Raw genomic sequence first — 18,175 nt, forward strand, 5'->3', positions numbered from 1 at the left:
TTAGCTCTAGGAGCGTTGTTGTTGAAGTTTGATCCTTGACCTTGCTCTTGCAACCCTTGCCCAAACCCTTGGTTTGCTTGATTAACTTGATTCCCTTGGTAAAACCCTTGGCTGCCTTGATTTCCACCAAAATCTTGGTATCCTTGTGCTTGGTTCCCATAATTTTGGTTTTGATTGTTGTTTTGCCATTGGTTTTGATTTCCGGGATTAGGTCTTGGGTTAGGGAATATTCCCCTTTGTTGAGCAAAACCGGGTGGGTTGGTTGGGGCTTGTGGTTGAAGGTGTTGTGGGTTTTGAACATTGGTGCTTTTGTAACTAAAGTTGGGGTGGTTCCTCAAACCGGGGTGGTAGAAATTGGTATTTGGATTATAGACATTTGGGTTGTTGTAAGGTGGTCTTGTGGGTCTTGAATTGTTGTTAAAGGCTTGAAAAGCGTTAACCTCTTGAACATTCTCTTCATAGACCCCATTGTAATTGTTGCCACACAAGTCATAAGTATGACCACTTCCTCCACAAAGTTCACAACTCGCGACTTGAGCCACTTCTTCCATGGGTGCCCCATATGAGGTTGCGGCTTGATTCACTTGATTCCTTGAAAACTTCTCAAATTGTTTTGTGAGTAAGTCAAGCTTGGCATTTGTCTCGGAGTTGGAGGCATTTTCCTTAGGAAATTTCCCGTTCCTTCGTAGCATGTTCCCTCTAGAACCATAGTTTGCCTCCGAATCTACCATTTTCTTGATCAATGCCATGCCCTCCTCATCACTCAAGTGGTCAAAACCTCCCCCCGCGGAGGCATTTACCATCTCCTTAGTTCTTGGGAGCAAAGTTTGGAAGAATGTTTGAGTGATGTACCATTCCGGTATCCCATGGTGGGGGCAACTCGCTATCAAGTCTTGATAACGGTCCCAAGCTTCACCCAAAGACTCCCCATCCTCTTGTTGAAACGTATGAATCTCATTACGGAGCATCGCGGTCTTTGAGGAAGGGTAATACTTGGCCATGAATGCTTTAGCCAAAGTATCTCAAGTAGTGAAAGTATCCGGTGGGTGAATGTTTAACCATCGGTCCGCTTTGCCCGTCAATGAAAATGGAAACAACATCATTCTCAAGGTGTCTTCGGACACCCCATTCTTCTTCATCATTGAAACTTTCCTCTTAAATTTCCGGAGATGAGCATGGGCATCCTCTTCAATATGCCCCCCGAACAAGTCCTTCTCGATTAACCCGACTTGGGCGGGATGCATTTCAAAGTTGTTTGGGGCCAAGGTGCCAAAATTGATGGGGTTACATGAATCATTATGGTTAGGCCGGTTATGATCTCTAAGAGCCATTTGTGGTGGTGGGTTTGGTTCTTGATGTGGTGGTGTTTGAGGTGGGCTATTATAATTAGGGAAGTTATGAAAGGGGTTCTCTACTAAAGTCTCAATTGTGATATTTGGTTGAATCGTAGTTGTTGTATCAAAATTTTGTGGGATGTGTGAGTTTGGTTGATCAATGTTTGCTTGTATGGAATTATTCCTTACTCTTTCAAGAGTCCTAGTCCTCAAGGTTCTAAAAAGCCTTTCGGGGTCGGAGTTGAATAGAAGAGCTTGGTGATTCCTTCTAGGCATACACTTGACAAATCGTAAGTCTCCTAGTGTTTTTACACACTAGGGAAAGGCAAAAATCACACACACTCTACAAACAACAATCAACTACTAAAGCAAACTAACAATTGAGACAAGACTAAAGCAAAGACTCTAAATAAAACTAAGCATAACCTAACGCCATCCCCGGCAACGGCGCCATTTGATAGTTAAGAAATTGTCACGGTTTCCTTCTATCAAAACTATTTGTAAAACCCGAAAAAGCGTAGTATTTAGTCGGGGTCGAACACAAAGACGGCGGGGGTTGCTACTAGGTTCAACTTAGAGTCAAGTTTAATCAATACTAAAAGAAGGGGTTTTGGTTTTAATTACTAGAGCAAATGAACAAACAAGTTGATGAAAATGAATACGATTAATTAAAAGCTAGGGCTTTCGGGGTCATCTAAATGGTTTAAGGGCAAACAAGATGAATCAAGGGGTCAATGATAAGAGTTTATCCTAAGATATAAAATCAATGTCTCGATTATCTCGAAGGTGACAACTAACTCTCGTCAAGTATCACGCTTCTCTTAAACATACAACAAGACCACCACAAACTTTCATTCAATGGGGGAATTAAGCAATAATGAAAAAAGGCATAAACTTTCACTCATGCGATTCATCAAACACCTTGTGTGCATGAACAAGAAAGATAAACAATTCACCAAAGACCCAAATAATCATACAATCATGCCCCTAAATTCCATATAGACTCCCCCTAAACCCTAGAAGGGTATCTACTCACTCATATTGAAGATAATCATGCTAATAAGAGAAGAAGAACAATTAACATAAAGAGAAAACATGATGATGATTATAACAATTATGAAAGACAAGAGAAAATGTAAACAAATGATTAACAAGTGAATAAGAGAGGAAATATACCAACACAAGGAAAGATGATTGCTTGATTGAATAATAAGAAGGAAAACCCTTCAAAATCCCCAATACAATCTTCAACAAACAAGTGCAAACAATTGACAATTACTAGAACAAACTAATTCTTACTAAATATTAATAATAATTATTGAAAGATTAGAACTTGGTTAAGGAAAGATTACAATAAATATGGAATGTTTTTCAGATCTAGGGTTGTGTGTCCAAAAGGGTTTAAGGAGGGGGTATTTATAGGCTTGTACAAGATTAAGAAGAAAAAGGAAGAAAAGAAAGAAAAGCCCAAAATCCGCTGCTGCTGCGTTTTGCCGGTGGACCGGCTGCCGGTGGTCTTACCGGCAAAACCGTGCAAAGAATTAAAACATCTGGCATCTGTGTTTTGCCGGTGGGCCGGCTGCCGGCCTGCCCACAAAAGTCATCCATAACTTAACATGATACTAATTTTCAACACCCTATACTCACTGTCCCAATAAAAGATTATGAACCACTTGCAGCTTTCAGATCAGTACAACACATGTTCCACAAATCACTTGCCATTACTAAGTCAACCAATGCCTCCTCTAAAAGAAGATCATAAGTACTCCAACAACCTCTCGCAACTGTGTCCCGTCAACAGGATATCACTATACCATGACAACAACGGAAACATACACAACTCTCTTCCATATCATACTCTACCCTCACTCCCAAGCTGAAACTGGTAAGAAACATCAATAAACAAAACAACCGTCTATCTGTCCAAACTGAAACTCATAGGAAACAGCAGCAAACAAAATAATGATCTATGTATAACTGATATGTACTTTCGAAAACTCGTATCATAATCATCCCGCCTACTCCACCACGACCAGTGACGGCATCGCAACAACGCCACCAATAGCCGCACCGTAGCGTGAAAATACCCGCACCACAACACGAAGTACCGTGCCCGGATCACCACCCAAGGCACGACAACCACATCGATAGACATCACAAATATATACAATTCCCATAAACACCGACTCAGTATAACTTTTCGGACAAGAAAATTTACTCAAAACTATTTTACTAGATCACAACACAACATATTATACAGAATAAACAGACAAGAATCTCATGAATATCATCCATACCTTTTCACGGAATAAACATATACCATGAATACACATACAAGTATAACTAGTCAAGCCAGATCACCCAAACTATCACTTTTGAACATCATTCCATTAGGTTACCGTATCCAACATATATTACAGAAGATTCAGATAACAACTTTATAACTATCACACCATACCGCTTCTCGTGAGGTCAGAACCTCACACAAACATTTATATACATCTAAGACCCATAATGACATGCAACTAGTCAATCCTGATCACGTAAGTTACCACCTGATAAAGGTTACTTCTCGCCCGAGCTTAACTCGTATGCCCCTCATAACACATTCTCCCATTCGCATAACCATCACCTCCTGCCAAATATAACCATACAGCTAATACTCAACTACTAGAAATCGCCTACTAAGACCACATCTTATACTTCTTCACAACCGTACATATCAATCCGGCCTTTACAAAATCAACCTCTTTAGAAAGGTTATTTTTCCTATTTATCATCACCCTTAACCACTAGTGACAACACCTCAACACTACCGCCGTTCGGACATCAAACCTCTTACACTCACCTCTAAATATAACAGTTCATTTCCTATCTTCGGTTAACATTCCAAATAACTAACATCAAATTCACCAACAAAATTGTTTCGTCATCTAACGCTCCCCCAAAATCTCATATCGTGCAGATACTCTACCAACTTCTTACTCCCTTAATTCCTCAAAACTCATGACTAATCATGTTGTCCTGAAACTCCTATATAACCATTAAATAACATCCTCATGATAGTATCACACATCTCGATGACTCCTTACTTCTATATCAGATAACTTCGGTCAACATTTTTCTCAGCTTACTTTTATCCTTCTTTTCTCTTTACACTCAACAATACCAATTAATAGTTCAACTCCTTATTACTTCTATCTAACTCTTTAGTGCTCCGGTTACCTTCTCATTGCTCCAAAACTCAAATCACATGATTTCATATCAGTATCATCTCACTCTTTCTTACAATGGATCTTCTCTTATCATGCTATCACTCACACTTATCACCAATCAGTCCAGACCATCTCATGTTATTACTCACACTTATCACCAATCAGTCCAGACCATCTCATGCTATCACTCACACTTATCACCAATCATTTTTTTTTGTAGAATCCCAAAACTCATTTCATACCGTTAATTGCCTAAGGAAATCACACATTAGTTTCACCTCTTGATAATACAAATTCCCAAACTCACTCACTATCTGCAAATCCACGTGGCGACATGTCTCCACTAAGTTCATTATATACCACTCTTCTCCATCCCTCTACAACGATCTTTCATTACATACATTCTTAACCAACACAATTATTAACCATCTCCCTCCATAATTCCTTACACATCTCAAGTTGCTACTATCCACATCCTTCCTTTCAATCGTTTCATTCTCACGTTTCTTAGACTTACATCATCCCTTGCCCACATTCACTTATTTTTTCATTACTCAACACACAAACATATCACTCATCTCACCTCACAAAACATGCTCCATGCCTCAATAAGCCATACCAATCTTCCTTTTCTTTTTCCACTATCTATCACAACCACATATAACTCATGTCCTCCCCACCGAACTTATACTCACCATAGGTGTCACTCCTTACATCATAAGATTGGGTAACTTATGCATCAGGGTCAACACATACGTAAAATAATGCATAAAGAAGCAAAAGAACACCTTTGAATTAAACATAATAGGCGACGAAGTCAAAAGATAAATATATGACCCAAAACAGGGGTCACTAGATCGAGTAAGTGACTTACTCGATCGAGTAGGTGAAGGTCAAGGCACGTACAACAAATTATCAAGGCTACTCGATCGAGTAAGGGTTACTCGATCAAGTAACAAGAGGTGCACTCGATCGAGTGAGGGCCACTCGATCGAGTACACTGCGCATTTCTCAGCACTGTTCAATTTTCATAAAACGGTCATATCTCACTCGTTTCTTGGTCATTTTGGGCGTGTGACCTATCGTTAGAATCGTAAAAGAATAAGCTATCACCTCAAATTGGAATCACATTAAAATCATTTATGCATCTCAAGTTATAACAGTTTAAAGACAACTTCGCTATAATCAGACAACATAACTATTTGATTTTTACTTCCAAACAACTTAAACAACAACAAAGTAGACAAAAACAACTCAATACTCATAAAACCAGTATTCCTAATAACATGTTACTATCTTTAAAAGCCAAGCAACAACATTCATCATGCACTTATATTATTTAACTTGTCAATCATGAATTACCCACATGTTTTTATTCTATAACTTTACGTAGAAAATAACATAACATACGACATAAAATCCCCTATTCACATGTTACTAACATAGCAAAAGTAGAAAATCCACTTCCATCACATAAACATGTTTTCCACATGAATTTCATATTCTCATGCAATTCCTTACTTCATCTTTTCAAACGAATTCATAGATCATCATCCCATCATATGCATATAAACAATAGTAACTAGTAGCGATCCTCACCACAATTCATGTTATCATGAACAATTACCTTCATCTTTTCCATCACACCTCCATTCAACCACATAACAGCCATACATCCAACATAATTCATACAACACATCATCCAACATTCGCAATAGAACATTAGTAAACACATAGGGATCCCATGACACCCCATAGTGACCTGTTTAAAGTTGTAGGGTGAGTTCGCGACTTTAGGACATCTCTTAAGTCCTTGCATTAGCTCGTAACAACTCCTACCCGGGTTCATTTTATTTCGACTCTCTAGATTCATTGGGTTCATTAGTTACAGGTTCCAAAATCGTCGCTCTGATACCACTTTTTAACACCCTCATACTCCAAGTGCCTTACCAGGACCACATAAAGCATGAGAATACTACCATCTCTGTTACCCGAGGCAATGTATATCAAATAAACTATAAAAGAACGTACTTTAATAATATGTTTATGTGATTATATAAAAAAACCAACTGTAAAGTAAAGTACAACTGTTCTACAACCAAACTACAACTGAAGTAACAAAAGTATAAAGACAACACAGCGGAAGACTACTATCAGACTCATGGTAACTCCATCCCCAGCTAATCCCGCGCGCAACCATAGTATATCTGCTAGACAACTGCTCACCACCCCCGAATGGATCATCACAGTTTTTAAAACATTTAAGCGGGGTCAGTACTGATTACACAAAACAAACAGCTGCAATAAAATAATACCATAACCAATTCAATCAACCCAAACTCCATCACATCACCACACTCATGACTACACACTAAAGTGTGTAGCCCTGCCAGAATACTCATCGCAACAAGTATTCCACACCGCCAGTGGGGGACCGCAGCAGTTCCCACCTAAGCCCTGCTCATCTCATCCGAGCAATAAACCCATGTTCATTAATGTGCACATCCCTTCTGTGGCAGGTTCCACAGAAGGCGAATCAAGGGCGTGAAGTCACTCCCGTAAGTGACTCGACTCAGCCAGGGACGCACCCCCGAATATCACAGACAGTTTTACAACAATCACCTTACACAATCAACAATTATCCAAAAACTAATACCAATACGATAAAGAATCAGCAACAACAATAACAATTACCAACAATACTATGTAACCAATACTGAGTAGGGAAACCCTACCTGGAATATCAATCACCAAGATCGTCACAATCAGCTAATCAAAATCGTTCTTCAATGAAATCACTTCCTATCAAACATACAATCATACAATCACAATCTAACATCAACAATACTCCCAAAACCCCCAAATTACCCAATTAGGGTTTAAACCAAAGTTAACGGATCAACATAAAAATGGTACAAGGATCTTACCCACAATATGACGGTCTCAATGGTGTAAAGATTTCAGGATACCGACGACACAAGCCTTGGGATTTGATAGCAATATGAGAGAGGAGAACTACGCAACCTTGTTTTCTCTTTTGTGAAGTTTAGAAAAGTGTAAAAATGAAAAGAAACTGACGGATTAAGTTTATATATCTTTGTCACGTTGCTATCAAAACCCGTCAAAACAACCCGTAAAAGTAACTTACTCGATCGAGTAAGTAACTTACTCGATCGAGTGACCCTTACTCGATCGAGTCCCCAACTCACTCGATCGAGTACCCGTCAGTAGAACACTATTTCATAAACCAAACATACTTACTCGACAGAGTAAGCCCCACTCGATAGAGTACCCAAAGACATAGAAAACCGTAGTATTACAAATCTGTTTGCAAGGATCTTACTTACAGTTTTGTAGAAGATTGTACAGCATGAAATGGGCCTGAAATCAGTGACAGAAGAGCTAATCTCCTTTTTAGGAATAAGAGTAAGCAGGGTAGTATTAGCAAGCTTGCTCATTTTCCTAGTTGTAAGAAAATTGAGCACAACACTGCAAAAATCCTTCTCTATTAGAGGTCAGGATGTTTTGAAAAAAGCAGATGAAAAACCATCAATCTCAGGGCTCTTATCATTCCCTATGCTCACGAGAGCATTTTTTATTTCATTAGATGATACAGACTGAGTTAAAGAACTATGATCCTCCTGCCTCACACAAGATTCTTTTTGAATGAACGTTGCATCCATAAGAGTAATATCCTGAGTTGTCCCCAACAGTTTCTGGTAGTATTCAATAAAGCCTGCAGCAACATCTTGCATCCCCTTCCTTTCTCTTCCATTATGGTCTTGAATTTTCCCAATAATATTGTAATGTTTTCTCTCCTGCATTTTAGCAAAGAAATACTTGGATGCACTGTCCCTATCAATAATATTCTCAGCTTTTGCTCTTTGTTTTCAAATGCTAAGCTCATCTTTTTTGAGACTGTAGTACTGATCAGACAGCATCTTTTCCTTCTCAATTAAAGCCTCTGAAATAGGATCTTGCTGCAACTCCAGTTGACAAGAAAAGAGATGTTGCTGAGCATGTTTAATTTTGTCCCATATTAGAGTAATCTTGCCTATGCAAATGAATAAGGGCTTGCTTAACTCTTTTTAGCTTACTGAAGAGCATGTGGATGGCAGTTCCAGGCTCATAGTGATGTCAGGCCTCTTTTATTATAGAGTGATAGTTGGGGCGAGATATCCAACAGTTCAGGAAACTAAATCTAGCTTTAGCTTTAATTTCCTCAAAAAGTGTAACCAGAACAGGTGAATGGTCAGATAGGCCAGCAGGAAGAAAATCCACAGAGGTATTAGGGAAATGAGTGAGTCAATTAGAGTTCACCAAGGCTCTATCTAGTTTAGACCAGGCCCTTGTGCCGTCAGCTTGTTTATTTGTCCAAGTAAAATCATAACCTGAACCTCTGAGATCATCTAATTGGCAGTAACATAGGCAATCATTGAAAGTAGTAATATCAGCAAGGGCTGGAGGGATATTACTAATATTTTCAGTAGCATCTCGAATGATATTAAAATCCCCTAGAACGATCCATTTTGTAACAAAAGCATTAAGAATACATTAAGAGGACCAAAGGTTCTCCCTTCCATGAGCATCATTGTATCCATTAACCATGGTTATGTGAAATTGACAAGAAGAGGAATGGTGAGTAACCTGACAATGAATGTATTGAGCAGTTGTGGAAAGGACAGTAACATGGACTGTTACTGGATTCCATATCACCCATATCCATTATAGTGGCTACCATAATTGCATATCACACTATAGCTTCTGAAGTTTTTATGAATAATTTTTGAAGCTTTTTTTTCCTTGATCCTAGTCTACAGGACCCCTAAGATGTCCACCTTATTTAGCAGCAAGAACTCTCTAATTTCTTGCTACTTAAGAGAATCATTACATCCCCTTATATTCCAGGAACAGACTATCATTGCTTGTCAGGAGGTTCTTTGTCCCCCAGGGCAAGATCTCCTACCTCTGGTTCCTCCTCTATTGCTTCAACAGTCACCAAAGTGTCATAACTATTTTGCAGAGATATACCATTGTCCTCTTGTCTAGTTCCTTTAGAGATAGGGCTTTTTCTAGCAGTTGAGTCTCTCTTCAAGGCTTTTTGAGACCTCCTAGCTTCCATACTGGGAGCATTCTCCTGGTGTGTAGAACCATGACCTAGCTCAGTGCATTCTTGGTGCATTACAACACTCAAGGGGGGAGAGCCATGTTCCTGAGTAGAGGGAGATCTAACTGGATGCTCTACAACTGCTACAGGAGTAGCAATAACCCATAAAGAAGTTGTGGTACCACCTAGCATCTGGCTTCCTGAGTCAGGTTCTACAGCTTTTGGAGGTGCCCCAGCAGTAGCAGGGATGACAGGCCTAATTAAAACCCTGTTTAGTAGCTGCAGTTTTATGTCTGGGATTTTCCCATTTACAAGAACTGATTTATGGCCCAACTTCCCACAACTAGAGCAATGAAAGGGGATCCACTCATAATAAATTCTTTGAGTAGTTTGCCCTAAGAAAGGCGAATTCAAGATGATGTGGGATGGTAACTCCTTAGAAACATCCACCTCCACCATAACTCTAGCAAAAGAGAGCTTGGCTTTGCATGTAGTAGTTAGGTCAACAAAGAGGGGCTTTCCTATTTTACTAGCCATAACCACCTATGTCCATAGAAAAGGATCAAGATCAGGGAACATGATCCAGATGGGCACAACTGAAACTCTGTCCATTTCCCAGGAGAAAGTGGGTGTCCATTGTTACCAGATTATTTTGACCCACTTTCCATGGTCCCTCCTTTAAAACCTCATTCATCTCTTCTATGTTTGCAAATCTGAAACTGAACCAACCCTTTTTAAAGTATTGAACGGTAGGTAAAGCAACGTGTGCCCAACTTTTACTCACAAAATCCTGAACTTGCTTCAAGGTTGGTTTTCCTCCAAGAATGTTACCCATAAGTGTGAATTGCCAGTATTCCAATTCCTGCTTAATGTCCTCTAATTCTATGTCAATCTCAGTGGAATTACAACTAGTTTCATCAAAGAATAAACTCATCCTAATTTGGTTTTTCCGCTTAACCACCTCAGTCCATTTTTTTCGGGTTTTTTGTGGTTCAGGGACAGGATCTATGGCAGGCTCAACTTCAGAGGGAATAGTTTCTCCAATAGTATGGTTCTTAGTTTGTTCAACAGATGCAGAATTTGTAGTATTCTCAACAACGGTTACAGAATTTGCAGTATTCTCTACAACAGTTACAGATGCAGTGTTATCAACAATGTCAACAGGAGAATCATCAACAATATCATTCACAGTAGTATTATTCACAACAGTATTATGAATCACAGTATGATTAACAGCTATATCATTCACAATAATGTTCTGAGATGAAACAGAGTCTTGCGATCCAGACGTAATCACAGTACTATTTATCACAGAGTTTTGTTTAGCCATAACAATTGAGGAGAGGGGAGTACGAGAATTAGGTTTTCCAGCACTCAAAATTGGGGATTTAATTGCTTTGTCAAGATAATCATTCAAGATTATACCTCTACGAGTTTCGCGCGTCTGGGTATAAGATTTCTCCGTCGAACAAAAATGATCAGGCATCAAACTAGTACCAGGAGCTTCGTAATTAAGAGAGCTATCCAATGGTGGTCTTGTTTTAGGCGGTCGTCCTCTTCTGCGAGCCATGCGAGCAAGAAGAAAGGTCCGAAAATGGCGGATTCTTGAGAGAGTTTCTCTCTCTAGATCATGGCGTGCGGAAAAAGTTAAAATCAGTATTGTTGTTGTTGTTGTTGTTGTTGTTGTTGTTGTTGTTGTTACGGTTTTTCTAACCTATGCCCATTAGGCATAGGATAAGAAACTAAAATAGGAAAGAATTAAATGCTATTTTTATGGGAAATTGCAATATCTTGTCACTTTTACTTCTCTTTACAAGAAAGACATTAAATTCTTTCCTATTTTGATTTCTTATCCTATGCCTACTGGGCATAGGTTAGAAAAACCCTTATTGTTATTGTTATTGTTATTGTTATTGTTATTGTTATTGTTATTGTTATTGTTATTGTTATTGTTATTGTTATTGTTATTGTTATTGCTATTGCTATTGCTATTGCTATTGCTATTGTTATTGTTATTGTTATTGTTATTGTTATTGTTATTGTTATTGTTATTGTTATTGTTATTGTTATTGTTATTGTTATTGTTATTGTTATTATTATTATTATTATTATTATTATTATTATTATTATTATTATTATTACTTTTATTTTTTTTTTATTATTATAAGATGCGCGCAGCTTTCATTAAAATTAAAATAAAAGGTTTACATGAAATTGGTGGGGAGCCGAGAGACAGTCTGGGCTCCCACACCCTTAGCAATAGCAAAGCTAAGTCTAGTAAAAATAAAAGCAGCAGCGCGCGCTCCAGCATCTTGAGACAGAGAATATTTTTGAATCCGCTTAAGCAGTGCAATGGCATCCGCCTCCAACTCCCCTAAAGAAGAGAAAGAAAAAGGTAAGAAACCATAACCGATCGCCGAACATAAGCCCTGGTACTTGGCGCATTTGCGCCGAGCAGCATCAACCACCACACGTCCGGGTACGAAATCAGACATCCCAGACTGAGTCAAGGGGGAAAACCCGGTCAGGTCCACACACACATCCCGGCCCCTGTCCCAAGAGTAAAGCAACAAATCTGCAGGACGCAAGGACCGGTCATGCGCATTAATCAGACCAATATTGACCACCTTACCAGCAGAGATCCCAGATTGGAAGTAGATATCGAAAAGGGTGTCACGAACCAGGTTATGCCGATGTTTGATACCAACAACACCAGCACACGACACAGCATGATCCCCGAAGATATCCCCATCGAATACCCGAGAGCAAGTAGAGCATGGACCAGGTACCGAAAACAAAGGAACACCACGTACCCAATCGATAGCTAAGCACACAACCGTAAGACCTACCGTTCATAGTCTGGACCAATCTAGAAATAGGGACCGCACGTAGCCAATCAGATGCGTTCTCACCCTGCTGGGACCTCCATAACACAACCTGTCGAGGAGTCAAAGAGAAAACCGATTCTGCAGTAGTAACAACCCTCACGAAATATATGTCTGCCAATTTCTTCATAAGTTTGGGGGCAGCGATCTCACTAGGGCTACGCATAAGGTCAAAACATGTAACCTCATTAAACACACTCAAAGCCGCATCAAAAGTAGCTCCAGAAGCCATGACATCGCATGCCTAAAGATGCTTAGCCTGCAAGTCAGCAGACTGCAAACGAGATGCCAAAAAAGCATAATGAAGAACATCTCCAGCAGCATATACATCAAGACCTCCAAAGGTAAATGGGAGACCAGCAAGCCACCATTGTCAGTCGCTAAAACCAGGACCAAACGCAGTAACAACACGTTCCAACTGAAAACGAAGCATCGTGTCAAAGGAAGCCTTACCCGCCATTGTTATTATTATTGTTATTGTTATTGTTATTATTATTGTTATTGTTATTATCATCATATTAATCATCATCATCATCATCATCATCAATTTATTATTAATTAATCATCCTCATTATTGTTATTATTATATTATGGTTATTAAAATCAATAATATTCATATTAATATAATTAATACTATATCTATTATTATTATTATGAATATGAATATTAATAAATAATAATATTATTAATAACATTGTTAATTTTAATATTATTATTATTAATACCTAATTATTGTTTTCATATACGAACTTTACTCTTTCACATATACTTTTTCATAACGTTCTATTTTGTACCCTTTTCACCTAAAACTGAACCAAGTGAACTTTTAAATCAATATTTTTCCCTAAAACTTAATTTAGTTGCTCAAATGACTTAAAACTTACAAGGTGGATTCTAATTTATCAAATAATAAATTAATTTACTTGTTATAAATTATTAATATTATTTGTTGAGTTTTAATTAATCAACCAAATTTTATTTATTTGTTAAAGATGAAATTAGGGTCTGTCAATTTTTAGTTATCTAATTAATTAAATTAAGATTGTTGGTGCTTCATGATGGCTACATAATCAGTCAAATTAGGATGATAAACGGCTAGAATTTGAAAATCAATCTAGCAAATCGGTGCTCCATTATTTCACCTTGATGGTGAACCATGGTTCATGGTGGCTACCTTGTTAATCATTCAAATTAGTATAATTACTAGTATTAATATTAATATTATTACTAGTTTGAATGCCCGTGCGTTGCAACGGGGTAATTAACTTATTTATTATGCAAAAAAAAAAAAATACTTTATAAGGGTTTAATATTTACATTCTATGTCTTATGACTTGTTTACATATTATTAAAATATCTCTTAAAAAAAAAGATTAATATATACGTGGGTTAACTCTTATTTATAATCATATAATCACCCCACCTTATACTAATCTTTCGATGTGGGACAATTCTGCTATTTATAAGTAATATATTCACAAAACTTGGATTTTTTTTCTGATGTGGGACAATTTTACTATTTATACGTAATATATATTCATCAAACCTGCATTGTTTTTTAAATGTGGGACAAATAACATATTCAGAATTACACCATCTTTTTTGCACTTATTTCGACATCCAACCAGATCTAGAATACTGAATACAGACAATTGCTACCCATTATATCTAATAGTTATATTTAAATTTAATAATATGATCAAGTACTCTCCATTAATATTTGTACGTTGTTTTTCTTCAAAAAAAATTAACATAATTGAGATATGGAAATTTCCCGTGGTACCCCTTAATTTTGTCAGATTTTCCATGTTACCCCTACTTTTAAGAATCTGCCTATGGTACCCTTGAGGTTCCATTTTTTTTCCCATGGTACCCCCTAATGTAAAAGCTGTTAAATGGACGTTATGTTTGATGCCGTGACAATAAAATAACAATTAAAAAATAATACCCCATTTATTATTTTATTGGTACGGATATCTCTCTCTTTTAAATGAAAATTTAATTAACTATATCATTATAATATTGGAAATTTCTCATGGTAACCTTGAACTTTGATAGATTACACATGCTACCATGGACGTTTATTTTCTATTTTTTTTTATCATAATTAACATATGTGCAAATGATAGGAACCTATACTCTAATGATAGAATTTTTTTTAACACAATTCTAATTATATTATTTAAAATTAGTATATTTACCACACCTACATTATTTTTTAATATGGGACATATAAAATCTATAGGTAGAAAATATAATGATATAATCTTTTAAGAGCTCTCTAAGACAATACTTAAGAGAATCAAAAGATTTTGGGTTGATGTCAAAGTTCCAAGGATGCCTACTATTTATAATCATAGAATCACCCACCTTATGCTATATTTCGATGTGAGAAAATTCTATTTTTTATATGTAGTATATTTATCACACCTATATTATTTTTCAATGTGAGACATATAACATACTATGAAATACACCATCTTTAATATGTGCAAATTATATGAAATTTATATATAATCTAATGATAGCATTTCTTACCATGAATCTAATAATATTATTTTTATAATTTTTTTACCGACATTATTTTGCTAAATGAAATGTAAAAGTTTTAATATAAAAATTAGAAATATCACTTGAATATAAAATAAGAAATACAGAGTATATATTATAATAACTAAAAGATTTTCCAAAGATTAACTTAGGTTAGAAATCATTATTGTAGAGACAGTAATACAAACTCTTTTAAGAGCTCTCTCTGACAATACTTAAGAGAATCAAAAGATTTTGGGTTATGACTTCTATTTATAATCATAAGATCACCCTGCCTTATGATAATCTTCCGATGTGGGTCAATTCTAATATTTATACATAGTATATTAACCACACTTACATTACTTTTCAATGTAGGACAAATAACATACTAAGTACATCATTTTTTATGCACCTACTTTTAGGTCAACCCGATTTAATAATAAGAAAATACAATTATTTTTTTTATTGTATACATATTATTTTTCTTTGATGGTAAAACCACTTAATCTCGATCATTAGATAGAAATCTCTACATCGTACATATAACGACTCATTAACGCTCTATTACTGCATTCAGAAGACAACCATTAGTAAAATTTTTAGTTTTATTTTTTATATCATATCGTAGATAATGATAGAAAATCTTAAGAGCTCTTTAAAACAATATTTATGAGACTCAAAAAATTTTGGGTGGATACATAAGTTCCAAATATGCATCCTATTTATAATCATAGGATCACATCAACTTATACTAATCTTTCGATGTGGGACAATTCTACTATTTATATGTAGTATATTCACCACACCTACTTATTTTCCAATGTGGGACAAAACGTACTAAAAAGTACACAATTTTACGTATTAAGAAGTACACAATCTTTAATATGTGCAAATAATATGAAATCTATACTCTAATGATAGCATTTTTTTACCACAAAGCTAATTATATTATTTTCATAATTTTTTTAACGATATTTTTTTGCCAAATGAAATGTAAAAGTTTGATATAAAAATTGGAAATATCACTTGAATATAATTTAGGAAATATACATATTATAAGAATTAAAAGATTTTCCACTTTATTTTTTACATCAAAAATTTTACTTTCCTAAATTGATTTTTGATGATGTGGACGCTCTAAGATCGCTCGAAAAAACTCTCTTATATATATATATATATATATATATATATATATATTATTATTGTTATTATTATTATTATTATTATTATTATTATTATTATTATTATTATTATTATTATTATTATTATTATTATTATTATTATTATTATTCTTCTTCTTCTTCTAATAATAATAATAATAATAATTATAATAATAATAATAATAATAATAATAATTATTATTATTATTATTATTATTATTATTATATTTAGTATTAATATTAATATTAATAATATTAATATTATTTCAATTCAATTCAGTTCCAATCAGCTTAGTTAAGTTCAGCTCTATTCAGTTTAGTTCAGCTCAGCTCCATTCGATTCGATTGGCTCACTCACTCCATTCAATTGATTGATTCATTCAATTCAATTGATTCAACTCTAAAAAGCCGGAAAGAACAGGGCTTAATGTCCTTGCCTCGTTGGTGTGCTTTTGATTTTGATTAACTTATCCATATCAATGAGTCTCTCTTGTAACGAGTTTATCCCTCACAAGCTTGTGAGGGTCAAGTATCACCCTCATGGGTAGATAAGACAAAAAGTAAAGTGCCTAGGAAATCACAAATGATTTATCTTATTTATTCATGTGTATTTTACTTGACCCGTTACAAGCTTATGACGGATATCGGCCGTTACAAATGAGAATTTGTGTATCCATATTTACTCTTATTTTTTATGTATTTGTCAATTTCGTTGAGTCGATTAATGATCGTCGTTTAATGATGATGAGTTTTGAATGTTTAACGAAGATAAAAAAAAAGTTAAAACTCCTTTTGGAAAGAAAAGATGTAAGTTGGAGTATTTTTGTTGGTTAATTGGTTATATTAGCGAAGTATGTAGTTATTTCTTTTCAGCAAAATTATTATATAACGCACTAATGATATAGGAATCATAAATAGTGTCAATCCAAATTTTAAATGGAACACTTGTAAGTTTAGTTAGTAGAATATCGTAAACCTGATTTTATTAATCACAAAAATTAAATTAACATTAAGAAATCTTATTTTCAACTCCAATTTATTTCCTCCATTAAGTCCATTCCCTAATCGTCCCTCATTAGCTTGCTCACCGCTCTCGAAACCGTTATTATTATAGTGAAGTTTTTGTTCAATTTGGCTATTTAGTTTATTTCCATCTTGGTAGGTTTCACCCTAAATTTCATCCTCAATACCGTCTCAACTTATTGTTGTTTGTAGTTGTTTACTTTTACCGTTAATTACTTGTCTATTCGTTGTTTTTGTTGCATGCGAAAGAATGACGCTAATTTTTCAACAAAAACCTTGGTTTCCTCTTTGACAAAGATTTAACAAAATTAATGCAAATATGAAAAAATAATATTAAAGTAAAAGAGATGAGTCAATAAAAGTTTTCATACTCCAATTGTAAAATTATTTGATTTTAAGCTTATAGAAAAAATAAAAATTAAAATTAAAATTAAAATGAAGAAGACTTTAGAATGAGTCCCACATATTCTTTCAATGTAGCTTTTGGTGGAAATTTTAACGGCGTTAAAAATAATCCCTTAAATGTAAACTCTCATAGTTCAGGTCCTTAACTGTAAAGTACTTCGTATGTCATAGTTCGGGTCCTTATCTTAGGCTTTACTCCGCCAAAAAGCATATTCTCAAAAAAAGAAATTGTATGATAATTATATTCATTCACTAAATAAGGAAACTGACAATAACAATTTAATTTATCTATTATATTTTCAGTAAAATTATTCATCAAATTATATATATTTTTTATTTTCACTAAACTCTAAATTATAATATTTAATTAAAATAAAATAAAATTGATATAAAATTATAAATTGTTAAATCCTTTATTTATCCTATTATTAAATAATGATTTGACTCATATCTATCTATCTATCGATCTATATTAATAAAGGAAGATGAGAGGTCCTAGGTCCGACTACCAGTT

The 18,175-nt window shown here is 35.2% G+C and overlaps 1 non-coding gene across 1 annotated transcript; it reads left to right on the top strand.

The window, feature by feature from the left end:
• The first annotated feature begins 861 nt into the window (after positions 1-861).
• LOC141650063 (small nucleolar RNA R71) lies at positions 862-968 on the top strand. Its single transcript, XR_012546125.1, has one exon. It is a non-coding gene; the product is annotated as a small nucleolar RNA R71 (small nucleolar RNA).
• The last annotated feature ends 17,207 nt before the right edge of the window (positions 969-18,175 follow it).

This window comes from Silene latifolia, chromosome 3 (assembly GCF_048544455.1).
Source record: "Silene latifolia isolate original U9 population chromosome 3, ASM4854445v1, whole genome shotgun sequence".
NCBI lineage: Eukaryota > Viridiplantae > Streptophyta > Magnoliopsida > Caryophyllales > Caryophyllaceae > Silene > Silene latifolia.